This window comes from Heloderma suspectum, chromosome 1 (assembly GCF_057233095.1).
Source record: "Heloderma suspectum isolate Gila_16-S chromosome 1, 16-S_ref, whole genome shotgun sequence".
Lineage (NCBI taxonomy): Eukaryota > Metazoa > Chordata > Lepidosauria > Squamata > Helodermatidae > Heloderma > Heloderma suspectum.
Genome location: NC_139458.1, coordinates 10,366,626 through 10,382,345, shown reverse-complemented (window position 1 = coordinate 10,382,345; position 15,720 = coordinate 10,366,626).

Below are 15,720 nucleotides of genomic sequence, written 5' to 3'. Positions count from 1 at the left end.
CAACCATGACAGTCTCTCAAAATTCTGAATGTGCCCACCAGCCCAAAAGGGTTGGGGACTCCTGTTGCACCCTAACCATGTTGACATCCCATTGGTGAGGAAAACCTGAACATCTTTTTGTATCCAACTCTGGCGCCCCACCTCAGAGCAGCTCACCTGGGGCCTTCATTATTGCCCCTTTAGCACCAGGGGTTTGTTTTGTTTTCCCAGGGGTTACATCTTCCTTAGTTCTTTTAAGCCACCCTAAGTTTCTACCTCTCTCTTTTTTATTGATTGGATTGTGTTTTACCTGCTGTTATCCTTTTTTATTATTCTGATTTTATTCATCAATGTTTTGTTTGTTTTATCTCGTTGTGAGCTGCACTAAGAGCACTTATGCTAAAGGTTGTGGGGTGTACATTTCATAAAAAAATAAATGGGGCAGGGGACTTCCCTCGCCCTCTTCCTTGGGAAGGAGCCTGTGGAATCATCTGTTGATGCCACCCTTGTCAATAAGAGGCATATGGCTTGTACTCCTTGAATAAGGCATTTGTTCACTCTCTCCGTGCACTTTGGGGAGAGGTTCAAGCAACATTATCGTAAGAAGGAACTGGAGGTGAGTATTTCCCCAAGAGCGGCTGACAGGATTATAGGAACGACATTCAGGAAAGACAAGGAGTAAAGGGTTGCACTACAGGCCTCTAAGCTTTCAGAGCAACCCAGCTCTGGTTGCACACACAAGCGTAAAAGGAACAGCCTTTTCATTCCCACACGTCTCACGTTACGTCATGAAGCCAATAGGAGTGCCCTTTTCTTTCTTTTCCCCCTTTTCTTTCTTTCCCCCAGCAAATTCTTCCTCTGCTCATTTGCTGGAATTTGCTTGTAATTCCTACAAAATAATTCCTACAAAATAACTACAGAGCTAAGCAGGGCCAGTGCTGTCAGCTGCCTAGATGGGAGGCTGCAGTGGCTACTCAGAACAATTCAGGAGCAAAGCTGGACATGTCAGTTATGAATAAGTGCATAAAACACAGACGTTTACAGCAACCTTTCCCAATCTGGTGCCCTCCAGATGTGTTGGACAGCTCCCATCATCCACAGATGAGCTAGAGCAGGAGTCTCCGGTCTTTTCTGACACAACCCTACTCCCCCAAAAGGATTATAAGCTTGTGACCTTGTAAAACGTTGAAAAACAGGGGGAAAGGAATAAAATACCATTAATACAAAGTAGGGCTGCAACATGTTATTGATTAGATTAACTGGTAAAAATACTTTTAATCAACAAAAAGGTGCCCCAATTAATTAGGCAGCATTAAAAATCATTATATATATTTAATACAAGTGTTCATAAAAAGTGCCATTGGCAACAGTATCTTAAAAGAGGCCTTCTCCCTTCTCTTCCATGGTGATGCTATGACAAAAAATATGACCTGAAAACAAAGAAAACAGACTGCTTGCTGCAGATTTTTTTTTTTTTTTACCTATAGGCAAACTGATGCAAACTTAGTCCACCACAACTCATATGATTCACTGATTACAGTTTCTTTAATCCAGTTGCAGCCCTAATAAGCCACGTAATGATAACTTAACCATGCACTTTTTATAAAAGAGAGAGAGCAGTTTGGGGGTACCTGAAAGTATTTTTGTGGTGTGATCTGTAGAAGCTTTTAGATACAGAGGCATGAAAATCCATATGAACTGGAACACATTCTGAAAATCATAGATGTTAAAAAGAGTAAGTGACAGGGAGAGGCATAATTGAAAAGTGGGGTGACTACTTCTTAAAAATGCCCTTTTGTAAACAATAATAGAAGAGAATCATAGAAGAGTAGGGTTGGAAGGGGCCTACAAGGCCATCGAGTAGATTTGGATCTACTGTTGGATCCCTGTGTGATTTGCAGTAGATCAGCAAGATGAGGCCTAACCAGTGCTGAGTAAAGGGGAACTAGTACTTCCCGGGATTTGGAAGCTATGCTTCTAGTAATGCAGCCCAAAATAGCATTTGCCTTTTTTGCAGCCACATCACATTGTTGGCTCATATTCAGCTTGTGATCGACAACAATTCCAAGATCCTTCTTGCTTGTAGTGTTGTTCAGCCATGTATCCCCCATCTTGTAACTGTGCATTTGGTTTCTTTTTCCTAGGTGCAGAACTTGGCATTTATCCCTGTGAAATGTCATCCTGTCGTTTTCTGCCCAGTGCTCCAGTCTATCAATATCACTTTGAATTTTGTTTCTTCCAAAGTATTAGCTATCCCGCCCAATTTTGTGTCATCTGCAAATTTGCTCAGCATTCCCTGCACCTCCTCCTCCAAGTCATTAATAAAAATGTTGAAGAACACTGGGGCCAGGACTGAGCCCTGCGGTACCCCACTCGTTACCTCTCCCCTTTCTGGGAGTCCTTCCTGGGCGCAACATTCCTTAATTCTGTTGTATGACTTCTGCACCAGGTTTTGCTTGATGGATCTCAGAGTTCTAATAAAATCCAAAGCAGACCCCTTGAGCCTGAAGTCTGCCCACCGCTGATATAGCACTCTGAAGGGTTCAAAGTCATTTATCCTTACAACAACCCTTTATGATAGGTCAGTACTCTAGAGTCACCACCATATTGCAGATGGGAAGATGAGGCTAGATGCAATGCTCACAGCTCACCATTCCAGTCCTAGCCATGCCTTGTAGGACAGCTATAAGGCAGATGTCATATCCTACATTTTGAGGGGGTGATGGAAATATTACCAGCAATCCTAACATGTTGTAGAACTTGTAGTTAGGGGATGTACAGCTTTTGTGACATCTGTTCCATCTGTCTTTTGTGGATTGTCAAATGTCTTTTGTTCCATTGTCCACTCATTAGGGATATGCGCACCCATGCCTGTTTGGGTTCTCCGGGCTCCCATCCAGCCCCTGCCCCCCCTTGATGGTCCCCGGACAGTGCTCAAGTCCCTCTCACACTTGGTGATCAGCCCACACACCCCGGCGGCCTCGTTGAGCTCTGCAGTCACCATGTTTTGAAAAATAAAACAGCAATCACAAAAATGCGCATATTTGCATATGTGCAAAAATATGCATTTTGCAAATGCGCATATTTGTGCATGTGCAAAAATGTGCATGCACAAAATGCAGTTTCACACACACACACACACAATGCACAATGCTTCTAATATTGCACACATTAAGATTTCCTGGCCCCCAAACTGCGCATATTTAAATATGCGCATTTTAACTTCCTTTTTGCACAGACAACAAAGGTGGGAGAATGGTGGGTGATCACCAGAGGGGATTGCGGTGAGTCCAGGCAAGTTGCCAAGCTCATGGGTGGCCCAGGTGCAGGTCTGGGGGGGGCGAGTGGGGGCTGTGCTTCTGCAGGCACCTGCTGGAGAACCTGAGCTGGGATGGGTTCTTACCTCCCTAAGAGAAGGTTACAACAGCTGGGATTGTTTAGGATGGAGAAAAGGAGGGTAAGGGGAGACATGATATTGGTCTACAAAATCATGCATGGTGTGGAGAATGTGGATAGGGAGACATTTTTCTCCCTCTCCCATAATATTAGAGCCCAGTGGGATCCTCCCATGAAGCTGATTGGTGGGATATTCAGGACAGATAAAAGGGAGGTCTTCTTCACACAGTGCATAGCTAAACTATGGAACTCGCTACCACAGGATGTAGTGATGGCCACCAATTTGGATGGCTTTAAAAGGGGATTGGACTGTTTGGACATATTCCTGGAGGAGAAGGCCAGCAGTGGCTACTAGTCCTGATGGCTAGGTGCTACCTCCAGTACCAGAGGCAGTGAGCTTACGTACACCAGTTGCTGGGGAACATGGGGGGGGGGGGTGCTGGTGCACTTGTGCCCAGCTTGTTGTGGGTTTCCCATTGGGGCAGCTGGTTGGCCACTGTGTGAACAGAGTGCTGGACTAGATGGACCCTGGGTCTGATCCAGCAGGGCTCTTCTTATGTTCTTATGCGCAACAGGGGGGAAGCTGGTGCACTGCAGAATCCACGGGACGGATTCATAAAAATCCAAACTCCTTTGGTTCCGTCGCAGATTTCTCTGACATCTCTGGTTGTAGTATATGTGTCCCAAATGACAACTTGCTGTGTGTTACAGAAGAACCTTGACCATTTTTTGATGTCCCCACTGCGGAGTGATGCCAGATGGGCAAGGCCCATATAACCTTGCCCAGGCGCTGGGGGTGAAGGGTTGCTCCAACAGCACTTCGGGTGCAATCGGCAGCTGGTTCTCCTCCATCCTTTCTTGCCCTCTCCTTGCCCCAAAAGGCCCCTTGCCGTATGTGGAGAACAGGGGCTATAGGTCAGCGGTAGAGCCCCTCCTTTGCATGCAGACGGCCCCAGCTTCGATCCCCAGCATCTCCAGGTAGAGCTAGGAAAGTATCCTGCCTGAAACCCTGGAGAGCTGCTGCCACCAGTCAGTGTTGGCAATACTGGGCTGGATGGACCAAGGGCCTGAGTCAGTACAAGGCAGCTTCCTGTGTTCCTGTGTCCTGATTCAAGCCTCACCAACTGATTGTGTCTGAAATGAATCTTAAGCTTGAGTTACCATCCCAGCGCATTCGGCGTGGGCCATAACTCAGGTGTGGCAGTGCCCCTGCTTTGCATGCAGGAAGTCCCAGGTTCAATCCCCAGCATCTCCAGATAGGGGGGCTGGGAAAGAATCCTGCCTGAAATCCTAGAGAGCCACTGCTGCCAGTCAGTGTTGACAATACTGGGTTAGATGGACCAGGGGTCTGGCTCAGTCTAAGGCCGCTTCCTATATTCCTATGACAGTTCCCAGATTCAAGGCACCCTCTGTTTGAAGGATGTCCAGTCTAAGTCTGGTTTAACAGTGAAAGAAGGGAGAACAGGGCACTGAAGTTGCCCATCATAAGTGAGCCCATGGACAGCAGAATGAGCAGCAGGTGCAGAGCTCACCTGGTCCCAGTTTCCCCTGCTTTGGTAAGATCTTTCATAGGAAACAATTTCTAAATGGTAGGGATGGCGGAGAAATCCGCCATGGACTCCAATGACTACCCCCCCACCCCCCTAAATCCCCCCAGGACGGACCCTACCTGCTGCCAGTTGGTCTGGTCTGTCCGCTGCCATCCGCTGCTCCAGTCTGTGGCCGCAAATGGCGTCCAGCGTAGCGGACGCCATTTGCGTCCCTGCTTTAGCCGTGATAGGCTATGTAAATATTTACGTAGCCTATCACGGCAAAGAGCAGGGACGCAAATGGCATCCACTACACCATTTGCATCGCTACTCTTTTCGTGATAGGCTACGTAAATGTTTACGTAGCCTATCACGGCTAAAGCAGGGATGCAAATGGCGTCCCCTACACCAGACACCATTTGCAGCTGCAGCCTGGCAGCGGACAGAAGTCCGGCTGCGGACAGACCCAGCTGGCGGCTCCGCAGACTCACCGCGGAGTGGAGCCAGTCAGGGAGGATTCCAGGGGGAGGGACGGATCGCCTCCCCCCCTGCACAGATGTCCCCGGAGCCTGGAGGTAAGTATTTCATACATCCCTACTAAATGGACATCTCTAACCTAAATCAGGGGTATTGAACCTCAGGCCCAATGGCCAATTCCAGCCCACCTGGCATCCCAGTCCAGCCCTCCAGCGTTCCCCAGATGGCCACACCCCTTCTCCTGGCTCCTCCCCTTTCCCCCAATGACCAATCATTTGGTGGTCTGCCAGCTTTAGCACAGTCCCCACACCCACCCCCATTCTAAAAGCTTGAAATGCCTCTCCTTAGGCTTAGTTACTGGGAGTAAGAGATTTAAGCTAAAATACGCTGGTCTTTTGTCTTCATTTTTGATTATGCATTTCCTCTTTTCGAAGGAGGCGTATCTGGGAACTCTCCCTTGCCCAAAAGGGATGCACCACAGACAGGCTCAAACTGAGCATTAAAATAACGGAACTGATGGCTTCTGCAACACAATACCACAGAGTGTGCGGCTGGGTCCCAGCACTAAAGTCCAGGCACATTGGGAAGAGAGGGTAGCCACCGATTTGGATGGCTTTAAAGGGAGATTGGACAAATTCATGGAAAAAAAGGCTATCAGTGGCTACTAGTCCTGATGGCTATATGCTACCTCCGGTATCAGAGGCAGTATGCCTATACTGGGGAATGTGTGCTGGGGAACATGGGCAGGAAGGTGCTGTTGCACTCATGTCCTGCTTGTGGGTTTCCTGTGGGCAGCTGGTCGGCCACTGTGTGAACAGAGTACTGGACTAGATGGGCCCTTGGTCTGATCCAGCACAGCTCTTCTTACATTCTTATGATCACTCTCCCATTCTTGCCCATCATTCCACCAGCAGCCACAGTTCTTTTTCTCTGTTCTGTTGGAAAAGGTCACCCTTTCCAAAAATTCACACCTAAAATCATATCGTTTTGTCTTGAGTCCAGTGGATCATCCGATCAGCTTGGTAGGAGAGCGATCACAAGAGTGAGCAGGACTGAGGCCCGATGCTCATCTCCACAAAGCCAAGATGCCTGGTTTCTCCACCACTACCCCCAAAAGAAATGTTAGGAGCTATCAGAGAGTATCAGAAGAACCGCTTGCTAAGTCAAACCTGGTGGCCCATCTTTCACATATGGTGCAGGCACAAGCGGGGGAAATATTTTAATGAGAACTCGCACCTGTTCACACAGAAGAAGTGCAGAGATGCTTTTTTTTTTTTTTAAAAAAAAAGGGGAGATAAGTCAACTCAACTCAAATTCATAGCAAGCACGCTGGATGGGGGTGGGGGACAGGATGTTGGATAGCCCCATTTTAAGTGTATCTTATTAAAGATAGCATAGGGAGGGGCAGAGCACTAATCCCACCTCCCATATACCCTGGTCACAGTTTAAAGAACAAACCAACTCCCCACCCCACTGTAAATAGAAGATGATTTCCATACAATTAATCTACTGTCTGCACTACGGAACAGCTGGGAAGACTTTCAAAACTTTCCCCTCTTTCTTTCTTTCTTTCTTTCTTTCTTTCTTTCTTTCTTTCTTTCTTTCTCTCTCTCTCTCCCTCCCTCCCTCCCTCTTCCCCTTGTTTAAATCTGGGCAGAAAACAAAAGGTATAAAACAAACCTGATGGTGACTTCTTATGTTGTCTTGTGACTAAAAGTTTTTGTGTGGGTTTTTTTTGGGGGGGGGGTGATAAAAAGAGAGAGCTCAACCTTGTGAAGTATCATTGCTATGTTTTAGTCTAATGCTACTTCTATCTTTTATCCTTTTTAATTAGAAGGCAAATTCTCAGACCGCCCGGCCTAATCCCTACACAGCGGAACAAAGCTCGCCAGAGCCTTTGAACATTGTTCACGGGAGCAGCCCCCCCCCCCCAGTAACTGTTGGCAGAAGAAGTCAGACTCTGACCCTATTCTCAAGCATTTTCTCCATCTCCTGATGTTCGCCTGCCCTTTGGAACCCTTCTCTTGTTCTGTTTAGGCTGAAAAGAGGGGGGAAAGGAGGAGAGGCAACAAAGGGGGGGGGGTCCCAGGAGATTGTCTAGGTGGGACATAAGGAGCTGAGGAGGGACTGCAGGAGAGGGAAAGGAGTTCCCCAGGAAGCAACACCGTGGAGGGAATTGGAACGGTCAGCAGATCACATCCTGAGGTTCAAGACATTTCTTCATCCCTCACTAAATCTTTTCATGGGCGATGCTATTCTTTAAACAATTGTTGCACTTCCAGTTAAGACAAGGATGTGCCCAAAGGAATGGGCTGGGGGAGGTCTCTGCTGAGGAAGGGAAGGAGGGAATGAAACACTCGCCCCTGCAACTTTCATGCCATTTGCTCATATTTTAAATTTTGGGAAATCACAATCCTCAAAAGTACAAGTTTCCATTTTACTGCTGTCAGTTATTAATAATTGTCATCAAAATGGCAGGTAGACGGTGTTGGTCCGTTAGCGAGAACAACAAACATCTGAAAACGACAGTAGAGGAATACCTTTATTAGGAGCAGCTAAAATGTCAGAAAGTAACAAGACAGCTTTCGAGTTCTCCAGAACTCTTCATCAGGTTGGATGTTAAGCAAAAAGTGAGAGGCAAATCACCCCTCAAAATTCTCCACCATATATAAGAGCAGAGAAATGGCAGGGTGGGGACATTTGAATGAATTTCTCTTGGGGGAGGATCAATTTTCCAACAGTTTCTTTTCTTCCTGTTTTTTTCATGTGTGTGTGTGTGTCCATCCATGTAAGTTGTGGCAGCCACAACTGTGTTGGCAGCCCAGCCAGCATTTTGCATCTCCCGCAATGCCTTGGGCCTAGTGACATTCTGTGATGTTGTGGGGTGGAATGGCAGCCACCACAAAAATATGGTAGAGAACCTGGAGAGAAAATTCTTCCAGGTAGCCTTCTTTGGGGGGGCGGGGTTAAGAAAAAGAAAAATCTCAGACAATTTTTCAGAAAAAAAAGGTCTTCGGAGAAATTTTGGCTCTCCTCTAGCCAAATTCAAATAACTGAAGTGGGGAGAGAAGAAGTGGAGTATGATGGAAATTAAAGCTCTAAAGACTGACAAAGGGATAGCACAGGCAGCCAAATTCAGTGTGTGAGTGTGCACAGAGCATCATTCATAATTTCCCTCCACCTTTTTCTCAACTAGCCGGGAGCAGGAGCTACAGTACAATACACATTTGGACTCCACACTTGCAAAGCCCTGAAGTCCAGCCTGCCAGGGTTTTTTTTTTTTTTAAGGATTGTCTGCTTTCTAGTAGTTTGGCATACTGCAAATCATTAAACAGAGGAACAACAGATGCTGCTGTTAGCATGGCCGTGGTTTCCAGAATACAGTCTATAAACAGCTGGACACGCTGCAAAATGTTTATGGGGTGCTGTACATGGAACAGGGGCTGTCTGAACAGATGCCTGTTTATCTGGACCATGGGGTTGCTGAAAGAGGAGGGGAAAAATGGGCCCAGGGCAGCAAGAGAGTTCGGGTGGCCACTTATGCACTGCCCAAAGAGAGGAATTGACCACCAAAGAAAAGGACAAAAGAGGGCACCGATTTGCATAATATTTGCATACCCTATACATTTATATGTATAGTTGCATGTTTAGAAACAATAATTATAGTTTACATATAGTTTACATATAGAAACAATAATTATAGTTTACAATACATCTCTCCATAGTCAAGAAGACTGTTTCTCAGTCTGCTGTCCAGGTGCTTGGTATGAATGGGCAACTTCAAGGCCTTGGCCTGCTCTCCTTCTTTATGGTTTCTTGACCTTAAACCAGACTTGGACTGGAGACCGCTCATCAAATAAAGTGCACCTTCAAACAGAGGACTCTGCCTGCACTCCAAAATAGAGAACTGTAAAGTAGGACACCTGGCTACCCTAATTTATCATGTTCCTGATGGTTCCATATGGGCTCATGGCCTGGCTGGAGTCCACCAGGAAAAGAGCCTTCAGTATGGTGGCCCCCTTCCTGTGGAACTCTCTGCCTTTGGAGGTCAAGCAGGTACCAACATGGTGTTGCTTCTGGCACCGCCTGAAGTCGCTGTTATTTCAGAAGGCTTCCCTGAGCGACTAGCCACCGTTTATTAAATTCAGTCTTATTAGAACTTGTTTTTTCAAAAGATGTTTTAATTGTTTTAACATAGTGTTCTATTCTTTTATCTTTGCTGTTGACCACTCTGAAACTGATGTGGAATGGTATATAAATATTGTAAATAAATAAATAACCAGAGGGAAGGAACAACATCTAGATGGTCATGGTTGGAAACAAGTTGCTGGACTAGAGAGGTCCTAGTCTGAGCCAGCACGGGCTTCTTATTTATTAGATTTAGATGGATCCTAGTTTGACCCAGGAGGGCTCTTCTTATTTATTAGATTAACATTCTCTCTCCCTTTCATGGTGGAACTCAGCTCTGCATCCATGTGGTTCCCAGGCGGCCTCCCGTCCAGCCATGCCCAGGTCCAGACTTGCTTAGCTTCAGTAAGGTTGCTGTGTCGCATGCCTTTACACCAGCCTCCCCCGCCTGTGTTGGACGTCGGCAACTAGGGATGGGTGAGAAATTAGCTCTGCCGCACTTCTGGAACATCGGGGACCAGGGTTCTGGCTCGTGTGGAGAGGCTCTACAGCAAGAGGCTCTCCTCTTTAGACTGTCGCCCTCCGCGAGTAGAGGGGACAAATGCAACGAGGGGTGGGGCAGGGCTGGAGCATTCCTTCTCCTCACACATTTGCTTCGCACCTTGGAGAGCCCCTTTAGAGTTCCGACTGTTTCTGACTGAAACCCGGAACGGATTCACCACCCCACTGACATCGAAGCCACTGGCCTCCACTTCGAGCACATTCTCCGAGACAGAAGAGGGCCTCCACGGTTCTCGCTGTAGCCCAAAATGTTTTGGGTAGAAGTCCTTCCTTATGAACAACTCAATTTGTTCAGTTCTGACACATGCTAACGTTGCTCTTCACAGCCCCTAGAAGGCTCGGGCCTAGCAATAAACTCTGTTTGGGCCGTACCACCTCTGACTGCACCTCATGACTGAATGGCTCTCCATACTGTACCATCTCGCATATCCTCTGCACGTTGAAAACCAGCATGTCAGGGAACAGGTTCTAGCCTGGCCTTCTCAGGGACATCTACTTCTCTGTGTGGAGAGCTTCCCTCCTCTCTTTTTTTAATATATGGAGGAACATTCAATGTCGTAATGGAGGCAATCATGTGAGCCTCCCTTCCCACCGTCAGAGTCTGCAGTGGTACAGCCCAGACATAGGTTGACTCCCTTAGTGAGAGCATAGCTGAAGGGGGCCTCTTCTCAAAGGATGAGGAGCACATTAACTTAAAAGATCTGGTCAACACTGGCAGAAGAGAGAGAGGTGACACATTCTTGAAGTGGTATCATACCCCTTCAGATCACAGTGGTATCATACCATCACGGGGAAGGGAGGGGGACAATTTCTGGAAAGTAAAAACCACACACAAACTTCTGGAAAGTAAAAACCACACACAAACTTCTGGAAAGTAAAAACCACACACATCAGAGAAAAAAAATCATGTTTTATGTTCTATGTTTAGTCAAACTATTTGTCCATCAAGCCCAATACTGTCTCATTTGTCTGGCAGCCGCTCTGGCAGAGGTGTTTCACATCCCCTCTTAGTGGAGCCTTTTAATGAGAGATATCAGCAATTGGACCTGCATAGAAAGCATGGACCCAGCACTGACATATGGCTACTTCCTTCCCACTGCTGACTTGCAGACTCTGAAGTGGTACAGTCCATTCTATCTCCTTGCAACTCCACCTAGGAAGAGCTGGCCAAACCCCAGTTAGATTAAAATCCAGGGGTAGGTCCAATTCACAGCCAGCAGTGCCTTAAGCACAGGGGTTTAGTAGATCTGGAGTGAATTCAAGAGGAGGTAGACATGAAAATATACAAATTAGGAATGGGTGAAACTGTCTGTTTCTTGTTCTCCCACATTCCGTTTTTTTAAAATCTCAAGTTCTTTCTCTCCTGAATATGAAGAACTTTGAGAATTTTGGTGAATTCTTACCAAAAACAATCTGAAATGAATTTTTCACCTATGCACCAGCCAAATTCAATAGGTAGTGCTATTCCCATGTACCACAGAACTGTTAAAGCAGAGGAGTCAGGAAAAAAAGAGGCGGAAACCCTAATTCAGTAGTACCATGGTAGAATACCCAGGGATTCAAACCCAGACTTTTAAGAGTAATGAAATCAAACCCTGGGCTTGGAGGGACTAATCTGTCAGGTGTGGTTTCTCTCACATTCATTTTTTTAGAATCTCAAGTTCTTTTTGTCCTCAATATAGAGAACTTTGAAGATTTTGGTAAAACAAACATATCAAAAGCACTCTGAAAAGAAATCCTCACCCATCGCTAATATGAATATCCCTTGCTGGATCAGAACAAAGTTCTGCCCCATGATCCTTTCTTGCAACGGGATCCAACCATATGTCAAGCAAAGCTCCCATACCAGGAAAAGACAGGCAACCATTGTTGCTTGTATTCAGAACTACAGGGAATCATGCTGATTAGATGGGGAGGGGCAGATGGAGAAAATTTGCTCTCCTCCATTCTTCCTAGCCCCCACTTTCAAACAAAACTCTTGTCTGCACCTATTCAGCCATCTGATACTGTGCCACCACCCTTTTCTGCTTTCTAATCTAGCCAGATTCAGATTATTTTTGATATTTCCACCCCAAAGCTTCAGATGATATAAATGATGACTCTATAAAGAGAAAATTAGGGCATTCTCCTGTATTGCTCCCAAATATTGGAACACACTCCCTTTGGGGCTGGGGCTGGTCTTCCCTCTCTCTGTATTCAGGAAGGGGATCAAGACACACCTTTTACACTGGAGTTTTAAAATTGGTGTTATGATTCTTACGACTTTTTAAGGGCTGTGGGTTGTTGTTTTACAGTTTACTTTGTTTTTGATTTGATTATAGTTTTTATATTCTGAAATCTTTGTAAACTACCCTGGCTGGCTTCAGAAAGGAAGCATAGAAATATAATAAATAAATACTAATAAATGCAAATGTCTAAGCAGGGCAGACACAGACACAAATTATGGGTTGTGGGTTCTAGAAGAAGTCCTCCTTCCTTCACATCTGTTGCCCATTGCCTCCACGTCTCCATTATTCCAAGTGGTTCTGTATATTTCTAACTAGCAAAGCCCTACCATTGCCTTCTTTCCCCATGAGTGTTAGGGATCAAAGATAACATTCTTTTCTGTCTGGTACACTTAGCGGACCTGCCTCCCAAACGTTGGGATGAAAAGAACTCGCTAAACTGTTGCCATTTTGCAACATCTGCTATAATTCCCCTAAATCCAGATTTGTCTGACACAGGGCGCTCTCGGTCTTACATCACGGCCATGTGACAGTGTGAGTCCAGTTGCATCAAACTCAGGAAGACTGCAGCTCCAGGCGATGGTTATACGAAGCAAACCTATTCTCTCTCTCTCTCTCTCTCTTCCCCTCTTTGCTTTTTGCTTTCTTGCCTGGGGCCAAACACTTGTAAGGAAGTATTATTCAACTGGCAAGTTTAAATCTGCTCTCAAAAAGGTACCCAGGAACATATGCAATATGCCTTTGTCAGAAAAATAGGAAGAAAAAAAAAAGATGTGGGCAGCTCATAGGCAAATGACCTGAACGCAAAGAACAAACCCGTGTCCCAATTAATTATGGCTAAGAAGCTCTGATACACAGAGAAGAGAATGAAGCCACTAATCCTTTACTCTGTCCTACATTCTTAAAATAACCCACATATCACTGACAGTCACACACAAAAATTTACAAAATAAAATAAAAATGGCAGCAGGAATGTTCCGGAGAGCCAAAAGTTTATGCTGGAGGGAGTGAGGTGGACAATACTATATTTGTTTGCAAAGAACACACAGGTTTCTGGCTGTAGGGGGAAAAACAAGAGAGAGGGAACAGCTCTGTGTCAGGGGGTGGGGGGAGGCAAAGTAAGAAAAAAACAACAGTGGTAAATCCTCTTTGGATTGTCTGTGACTCCAGACTGGAAGGGTCACTCCCACAATGGAGTTACTGTTTCTCAGCCAGAGCAGCATCGGGGCCATCCCGCTGTCATGGTGGAAAGTCACCTTTTCCCTCTTTTGGCACAGTGGTGAAGACTGCTGAATGAAGGGCAGGCATATTCGGATAGTAGGCTGTGAATCACCAGTAGGTTGCCAGGAGCAATAGAGCTTATTAATGTAGATTTTTTTAAAAACTAAAAAATTGTGTTTTTCTTAAAAGACCCAAGGTGGCCTACAATTAGGGATGCTGGAGAAATTTGAGACAGACTAAAATGAGCTCAGATTTCTAAGAATCCGACCTGTGGAATTCGCTGCAGAGCGACCCCCTCAGGCCTCATGGAGTCCGTGGACTTTCAGTCGTTTTTTTACTTTCCCAAAATTTACGCATATAAATTTGTAGAAAAATATATAAGTTTCTGATGAGGAAACATTGAATGGAATGAGGGACAATACACTAAATGTTATGTACTAAGGTAAATTATGTAAATATTACATAAACACTTACGTAATTATTTACTGATTTTTCTGCCTGACGAAAAAAATATTCGCATCCGTCTGCGGGTGGATAATGGAACAAAAGGCACCTGACAATCTGTGAAACACAGACAGAACTCATTTTATACAGTCCGTACATCCCTACCTACAATAAATGATGCAGTTGAAGCCTTTCTGATGTAAACTTTGAAACTCTTGATATTCTTTGGCCTGTATTCTTAGGACTCCTCATGGAGCATATTTCCCTCCTTACAATGATTGTTGTTGGTGTCACTTGCCTTTGTTTGAATGAATGTGAGACTGCCTGGGAATAAGGCTTCCTGCATTGAGCTTGATGGTCTTGTAGTTGGACTCGATGGTCTTATAGGCCCCTGCAAACCTAGTATTCTATGATCTGGAGATTCAGATGTCAGCCATGCCAAATTCATCTGAATTCCTTACAGTTTATCAGGAATCCCAAAATTCTACTTGATGGTAGGGTTGCTGCATAGAGCCTGGACAACTGATGAAGGCTGTGGCAAGTAGACAGGAACTTTTCAGGAGTAAGGATGGAAAAGAATTTCATTTGGACTGCATTTTTAAGTGAACCAATCTCATTCACACTTTGCAGACTCAGAACACAGCTATCCTTCAGATTCTTCACTTCTCCAAATGTTGCGATGCAGCTCTTGGCTCAAAAACTGCATATATTAGGGAAAGTTGCATACAAACATGCAGATGCTAGGGGAAATTGCATATGAAAATAAATATGAATTGTTGTGCTTTATCCAAGTAATAAAGTTGGATCGAGGTGTGGCGAAAAATGTCACCTGCTGTGGCACTTGTAAGGAAAAGCAGCGACGTATATACTTCACATGCAACTTCTTGTACGCCTTTCTCCTGGGCATTCTGGAAAAGCAGAGGATGATGACCATCCAGCCTCTTGAACGGACTCTTCAGCAAGCTCAGTTATCTTTCAGCCCTACAACGGACGACTGAGCCATCTGAGCTCAGTGTATCGCGTAGTGTATCACTTACTGCCACCAATGGCAACTTTGTTATGGGACTGTGATACCCTGGGCTGGCATCAAGGCTAGGCCTGATGGGCCTGAGGGCCGACCCCCTGGCAGGGGGCCACTGACAAGAGCCCCAGAGTTGCTCCTCCTCTTCCCCACTGCAACCTGCCTGTTCACCTGCCGCTCGCTCTGCCCAGACAACGGTGGTGGTGAGAAGGAAGAGCAGGAGATGCCGTGGCCTGCTTGCTCCCTGGCTGTCTGACTGCCAAGTAAGCAGGTGGTAGCAATGATGAGAAAAAGGAGGAGCAGCAACTGGTGACAATGGTACTAAGAAGCCAGACTCAATGAGGGAGGGGGCCCACTGGGGGTGTCTTGCCCAAGGGCTCTCAAAAACCTGGAACTGGCATTGGTGGCAGCCCCTCCACCACCTTCCTTGGGGCTACTTAACACCTTCAAGACCTTAGGGAAGGCAGAGGTGAAGGACCCCAAGTCAGGGAGTTTGTGCCCTCGGCCCCTGAGGAGACCATCAGTTGGCCTGAGAGCACTATGTTCTAGATGTTATAACATTTGTTGTAGTATTTTAAAATTGTAGGTAAGCTTGAGTGCCTTAAGGGCTTTTTCTGCAGTGGCCCCACAACTTTGGAATGAATAACCAGCTGGGGCCTGTCAAGCCCATCATGGCAGACCTTGAAGAAAGCCCTGAAAGCCCTGATGGAAGGAGGAAAATAATAATTAAATGGAGGTC